Here is a 7,178-nt window from a genome sequence, read left to right as displayed (position 1 = left end):
GGCACCCTTAAGCTCAGTAGTGCAACGCCATAGTTAGTGCGCTTTCGTGGAGAGTAGCTGCCTTGTATAGATGTCCGCCTTTGCAACGTGTGAAAGCAACAAAGCATCAGTATAACAGTTGGCTGCTACTGAAAGATATCCTTTTTATTATTGTCCTAAGCCAGCGGGCAGCGCTCCCGCTTACAGCGTGATATGGCTGATCCCTCGCAACATATCTAAGTAAACAATTACACCAATGCTTTATCACTTTCACACTGCCGCCAGCCTGTTTACAGGTTGTATGCTACCAAGTGTCTGTTTGCCGCAGCCAGAAACACAATGGGGTCACTGACGGATCCAGAGAGGGGCCATGTTGGCCCCCAATAGACTCTACAGAAGGAAGGAGCATTTGGGTTTGCAGATGAGTGGCAGCCACGATACTAGGTACATTGTACAGACACGTGCAACATGAATGTTAGAGCGCAAGCATTAACGGTCCCAATAAATATATCGTCGGAAAATGTTTTGAGCACAATGGGGAAGAAACTGGATGATACCATTCCGTTCCTCTTTCTCTAGTTTGCCTTTGGTGTACCTAGCAGCAGTCAGCGCTCGCACTAAGATGCACTTGTCATATTCTTTTGGAATTTTTTTGAACCACATGTTTATTATTATTGTTTGATAATTATCACCCGGCATGACATGACGGTATCAGAACGCAATGCAGGGCTTGCATCCCGATCATACGAAGACCGCGGTTTATGCTATTCCACATATTTTTTCTTGCAAGCTGCCAGATCGCTTAAAGAAAGACACTGATATGATTCAATCAGTGTTTACACATGCATGAATAATTGAGATGCAACAGTTGTGACATGACAACGTATGATCCTGAGGATCTAGTGCAGTGCGATGGTTTGGTTCAACAACGTGGACTGTTTCATAAGCTGTTATAGCTTTTTATTCCCATAAACTGTAACTGAACCAGTACATAATTACAGAGTCTTGAACACACGCCAAAGTAGTAATTCCATTTATTTCGCATGCTATTCCTGCCAAGAAAAGGTCTCAAGGTGTAAACAGTGTTTGGACCCGAAGATAAGCAACCATAATGAATCAAGAAGCTTCTTATAGAATGAAACACATACTTTAATTCCAGGCAAAAATTATCACCGTTCCTCAAGTCAAGTGTAACTGATTATAGTGTTCACAGCACAGTATGGCGATGTTTGCGAAATACCACAGTTAGGTTCTGGTGTGGTTTACAGCCAGAATGAGCTATGCATATCATAGAGCATAATCCATCCGGGGCCACTCCACACAGCATTGCCATTGCACTGACATATAGGAAAATAATAAAGCTGCTTTAATTATAGCCCTTAGGCAAGACTAAGATATTAAAAATACTGATATTCAAAATTAAACATGAAACAGACAAAAATGCGCATAGATTTATGCTAGAACAAAGCGACGCTGTACAAGTAATCATATGTAAATAATTTTGTTTAGTGTTGAGCGAAAAGCACAAGAAAATGACGGGAGAGCCCATAAAACACAAATTTAGTTGGCACGACATAGCAGACAGAGATCACAGTTTCCCACGTAGACGGAAGCTTAAGTAAAAGGTGTGAATTCCTTAACAAATTATGGAACGACTACGGGCATTATCAAAGGAATGTAACAAAATTAACACATGTTTAGCATATGTAACTATCAAAAGCATTGTTTTCCGCAAAAAACATGGAAAGAACGTTTCTGTTGTTCAAAATTTACGTGCAAACACAATAACAGCCCGAAAAATCTTGACATAACAAGGCTTCTTTCTCAAACAAAATGAAGGAAAGTGTGGCACTCTCAACAAAACTGCTACTATCGCAAGAAGGAAAAGCTGGACAGGTTCGCCAGGTCAGGGAAGAAAGGCTGCCAAGCTTCACCAGTGCTTTCTACTTCATGAGTGCATGCACCACTGCCTTGGCGTTGATCGTTTTCAAGTCGACGGAGGTTTGCCCCGTGCCAACAAAACCAATGGGCTGTCCTGTCATGTAGGTCATTGAGATCACAGCAGCAACCTTGGGAGTGAAAGGTAAGCAAGAAACGGGTAACTGCAACAAATAAATTGTTTAATACAATAGACGCATTTCAAAATCAAGATTAACTCTGATAAGCTGCACTGTAGTCTAAGTGTACATCTGTTAGGCTAAAATTCTGGGTGAACAGATTTTCAAAGTCACTTCATGATCACCTTAACAATCTAGTGCACTGAGGTTGTTTCCAAACAGGATTTAATAATTTGGTAGGCTGCAGGTGAGATGAATAAAATAAATCAGAAGTCATCAGCAGCAAATGTTAGCACGACTTGTGATGCATATAGTTAGATGATCAGTTAACACCAAATACAAAAAATATTGTAATATTCTTCGAAAGACGACTACCATAAAATTCTGACAGTTGCCCCGCCACCAAAATTAACCCACCCCTCTTTTTGGCACAATTATCTAGTTCTCAAAAACACGGATAGATAAGACCACAGCTGCACACTGATAGTAAGCCCACCTCATACTTTACAAAATGTAGAGCAGGCTGTTAAACACACAAAGAACTATATCTCATTCAAAAACCTAGCTTATTCTTTCACATGTAGCCTGCCCTTGCATCCAACTCAACCCTATTTGATTCAATGATTCACCCAGTTTGGTTACCAAAAGAAATGCCTTGGCTTTTACAGATGCCCTAATGAGGTCTATGGCTGGACTAATTTATTATGTTTTTGAATAATTATTTATTAAGGGAAAATCAGACATCGACCCGTTCATGGATATTGCTACAAAGATCTATGGCTTGATTTTCACTATCTCAGTCTCTATAATGTGCACCCATCAAAATACACAGACACTCTAGTTTCACACCTACATCAGGTGGGCACGGCGGCCGGTAATTAAACCTGTAACCTGTCGCAGCAGCAGCAGAATGCTGAACCTATGAGCCAAGACGTTTATCTCCATCAATTACAATCTCCGCAGAAAGGTAAGAAAGTGCATATAAGCTTCAACCACGAGTGGAAACTGCATGCATAACTGACAAATGGCTTCGTGAGCTAGCTACTTTCACATGTAGAAGCCACCATGTTGTACAATGCCACCAGAAATGATTATTGATGTAGCTGGTTGAGCAGAACTTTTGAGTGAAGTGGAAGCTGAAGTAAAAAACCTTTAGTCTTTCAATTTCATGTGCCGAAACCAAAAGGAGACCATAAGGTTCCATAAGGTTTATATACAGTCTACTCTCATAACAACAGACCCTGATAACCCGGCAAGAACTTTCGTTTTATTTGAAGTCCGTAATATCTGAAACGCCTCAATTCAGAAACTTTCGTCGTAATGTGTAACAACTTAATTGCAAAGAGTGAGTGGCGAACTTCCAAAGTGAAAAATAAGCAAAAATGTCGCAGTTTAGCCCGAAAGGCGAAGCATCGATTGCGAGGGCAAATTAAGCAAGATAAGCCTGTCAGCAGCAGCGAGCGAACTGGCCTATGTGCTGTCTCTCACTTCAACACGAACTAAACGGCTAAAGCACAGCACATACTAAGCTACCGACATTGGGCGCACTTTGTTCACCTCGCAGATCACTTTTAAGATACGGCGCCCGTGCGGGCGTGCGCACTTTGCCGACATCGCAGGTCGCTGTCAAGATAAGGCAGCCGCGTCGTAAGCAGCAGCCGCCGAAGTAGAAACCCCCCCCCCCTCTCTTGCCTCGCCCTCGTGCGGAAAAGAAGACGGCGCATTCCCACCCTGCCTTCCTCCCTCACGTGCTCGATATTGGGCTGCGATCTTCGGCTAACCCTCGAAAGTAAGTTCTCAGCCCTTGTTGAGGCCTGAAAGCGCGTTTAAAACACACGATTTTGAAAAACATTGCTGCTAATATTGTCAACCGTAGCCGATTGTGCGTTTTAGCACACTCCGTTAAAGGCGAACTTTGTTGCATTAATAAAATAGGTAGAACAAACTAAGGCTGACAAATGATCCGTTATATCCGAAAATCTGTTGTACGCGAATTCATTGTAACGAGCGTAAGCTTTACTGTAATAGGGAGCAAAAGCAGTGTAATAAATATTTAGAATGATGATTTACATGCTGGTGATATGAGACTATTGTCAGAAATTTCACAGGATAATTTAGTCAAGCAAACACCCAACACACGATAAGCACACGTACCATTGTTGATGGCCTCCATGGCAGTGCCTGCAGCGTCCTTTCCGTAACCCTTCTCGTAAAGTTTCACCAACTGCTTGCCGCCATGCTTCTCAGGTGGGTGCAGGGCATTCAGGTGGCGCATGTGAGTGCGCAGCTGTTCCACAGCACCAGCTAGGAATATGTCACAGGCAACAATCAGTACCCGACAGTTGTTTTCAATCAGCCAGAAACAGATCTGCAAGTTTTTCCAGTTACTTGTAAGACACTCTAAGGTAAGACACTGTTTCTACCAATGTTTGTCTCCGTTCGCAGCTATGCGGAACCTTCTCGAGACTTGAACCAGAGAAGGTTCCCAGCTAAGCTGAACGCTCAGTTGCCCCAAAGCAATCGAGGAGCTACGTAACTGGAATTTTGTCAGATCTTGGTCGCACTCCTAGCTCGAAGGTGTGCACTAATTTTGACCATTCTTCCGAGCACTCCAAGCTGGAGCGAATCGATTTGAGTAGATTAGGTGAAGGTGGACTTCCTAGGACTTGTTTACGGGTACCTAAATGTAAAGCACACCTCGCGAGCACTCTTTAGTGCTCTAACGACCAGTTGAATGTACGATTTGTGTGGGCAAGTTGGCCCATATTCATCAATAAGAAAAAGGAACGTCCTTAAAGCACACCAGCCCAATACTCGAAACATTAGGCCATGATTTTTTTTCTCGAGATACGCTGTAAGGAACGTGCATAAGAAACGTGGACAAATGCACAATTTTTACGTTCTTTTCACCTTTATAGCTCTGTCATGGGAAAGAATTAACACCAATAATTTTCCTCTGAGCAGTGACATGCAATATATTAAATAATAAACATTTCATCCCGAAAGATGTTGTTATCTTTATAAGGTGGCGATGAAATAAAGAATGTAGATTACCAGAGAAGCTGTTTAGCCTGCATACATTGCCTCATAATTATGAAATCAAAGTTTGTTTACTATGGCCGGCACACGCGCAGCCACGGCCCCCATCTCCCATGCATACGCCGCAACCGCTGCTGCAGCAGCGGCGGTACTTCTTTCCACGCATCAGAAATTTTGTCGCATTTTTTTTTTTACACTCAAGTTGCTTATTTGTGACAATATTCACTGTCAGGGAGTAAATATGTTAAGGATGGACTACCCTTTCATAGTGAGAACAATGTAGAGATTTGTAGAGAATGTCTGACCTACCCATTTATTGAACATGAAGAGTATTAAAAAGGCGGTTTTATTGCTTGGGGACAAGGAAACTTAAAACGCTGAAAGCGCACATTCCGAATTGAGCAAGATTTTCTCGCAGCGATATACTTGAGCACTTCGTTTTTACGTTGCGCCTAATACATATCAGTGCTCGAATTTGTGCTGTTTCCATGAGTATTAAATATAAACTGTCAATAATGTAACTGCTTGACATACAAAAATTCCATATGCGTTCCACTACAACAACAAAAAAAGGCGACTCAGCAATAAACTAACTTGTCATTTCATTTGTGCATAGAAGGTGAAATACAATAAAGATAGGCCGTATCATGGTGTGATATAAACATATTAGGAAGCGAAATATATTTCTGTTTTACTTCTAGAAACATGACTATACAGTTGGAGTGTCAACAAATCAAAATTAAAGGCACCCCATGAAATATTCCACAAGTGTTCGCAAAAACATTTTACGTGTAATCAAATAGGTGCAACTTAGACTCACCTCATCCAATGCCCTTCTCCTTCGTGCCCACCACATCGAACGGATGATCATGGAATTGCACCATATACTTTCCGTTGCGTTTGTCACGCGCAGGAAAGAGCTTTGAATGGAAAGCCTTAGTTTTCATTTTTCTTCGCAACAGCCTTGCAAAGTGCTGTCGAAGATAGTCAGCTGCCAGCTGTTCCTTTTGGTCACCCAGAAGCAGACCTGCTTTCCAGCGTGAAAGTAAGACAAACAAAAAAACAATGTGTGATTCTCAGTTTGTAGGCCATAAAAGCATGGCAGCCAAGGTATACGGCCCAATAAAAGAACAAGCTTGGTTCTGGGAAGGTCACAGCAGCATAAAAGGAAAGGATAAAAAGTGTTGTCAAGCACCTAGACAATATTTTCTCTTCCAGGAATCGAAGTATTAAAGGGAGCCGAAATGCTTAACATGTTGCGGTGCTCAAGACGCAAGGAGGCACAATACAGTGGAGTTATCGAAATAAAATGCTCCAACTGAAAGTGAAACGCGAGAAAAGAAAAGCTAAAATCAGTCATTAGTTTATGAACTTCGTACGTGATATCGTTTGTGCGCTGTTTGTCAACAATTCGCTGACTGCACAAAACAATAGATATGACAGCCAAATCGTCTCCCAGTGATCGAACGCTCTCGGGAGCAAAAACATTCCCGGAATTAAAAACATTGCTTTAGCGGATTTCTTCACTATCCCTAGGCTGGCGTCCACGATGGCGCGTAGTGCCGTTATTATAAAAATATCTCCTCTCTGCTGCTACTCACCACTCTGGATCGCTTCGGACGAGGTGCTGTGCAGGACGACCACGCCGGTTTGCATGTTTTGGTAGGTAGTTTGCATTCGCAGCAACGACGCCAGACAGTATCAAGAGCTCTCCGGTGAGAGCTTCTCAGGCGTCATCCGATGTCCTTGCCTTGCCTATAGGATGACGTTCACGTTGCTGCGACTGCGTAAACTGGAAGCGCGCTTTTGCACAACGCCGAAACTTGCCAAACCGCGCGGGACACCTCGCGCGCCGGCTTCAACTACGCGGACCACGTCTCGCTTTTGCGCGCACTCGGGTGCCCGGCGCCAGTGCACCCTAGCGGCGAGCTACACCAGCGCCTCCACCAGACACGGACGACGGCGAAGGATGAGGGCTGGGCCCGCTTTCCTGCTCCAACACAAATCGATACTCACGGCAGTTTACTTTCTCTATATGTTTCTTTCGCCAGCCTCATACATTACTGATCACTTTTGTCCCCATCGGCCTGCTCGCCGGGCTCC

At 43.2% G+C, this 7,178-nt stretch overlaps 1 long non-coding RNA gene across 1 annotated transcript; it reads right to left on the bottom strand.

Moving 5' to 3' along the window:
* Nucleotides 1-4,206: 4,206 nt before the first annotated feature.
* Nucleotides 4,207-6,879, bottom strand: LOC142581927 (uncharacterized). The gene is made up of 3 exons (XR_012828325.1): nt 6,677-6,879; nt 5,896-6,102; nt 4,207-4,340 (listed from the first exon to the last, which is right to left on the bottom strand). It is a non-coding gene; the product is annotated as an uncharacterized LOC142581927 (long non-coding RNA).
* Nucleotides 6,880-7,178: the final 299 nt, after the last annotated feature.

This window comes from Dermacentor variabilis, chromosome 5 (genome assembly GCF_050947875.1).
Source record: "Dermacentor variabilis isolate Ectoservices chromosome 5, ASM5094787v1, whole genome shotgun sequence".
Lineage (NCBI taxonomy): Eukaryota > Metazoa > Arthropoda > Arachnida > Ixodida > Ixodidae > Dermacentor > Dermacentor variabilis.
Note: the sequence above shows the minus strand (reverse complement) of the source record. Positions and strands in the feature narration are given on the sequence as shown.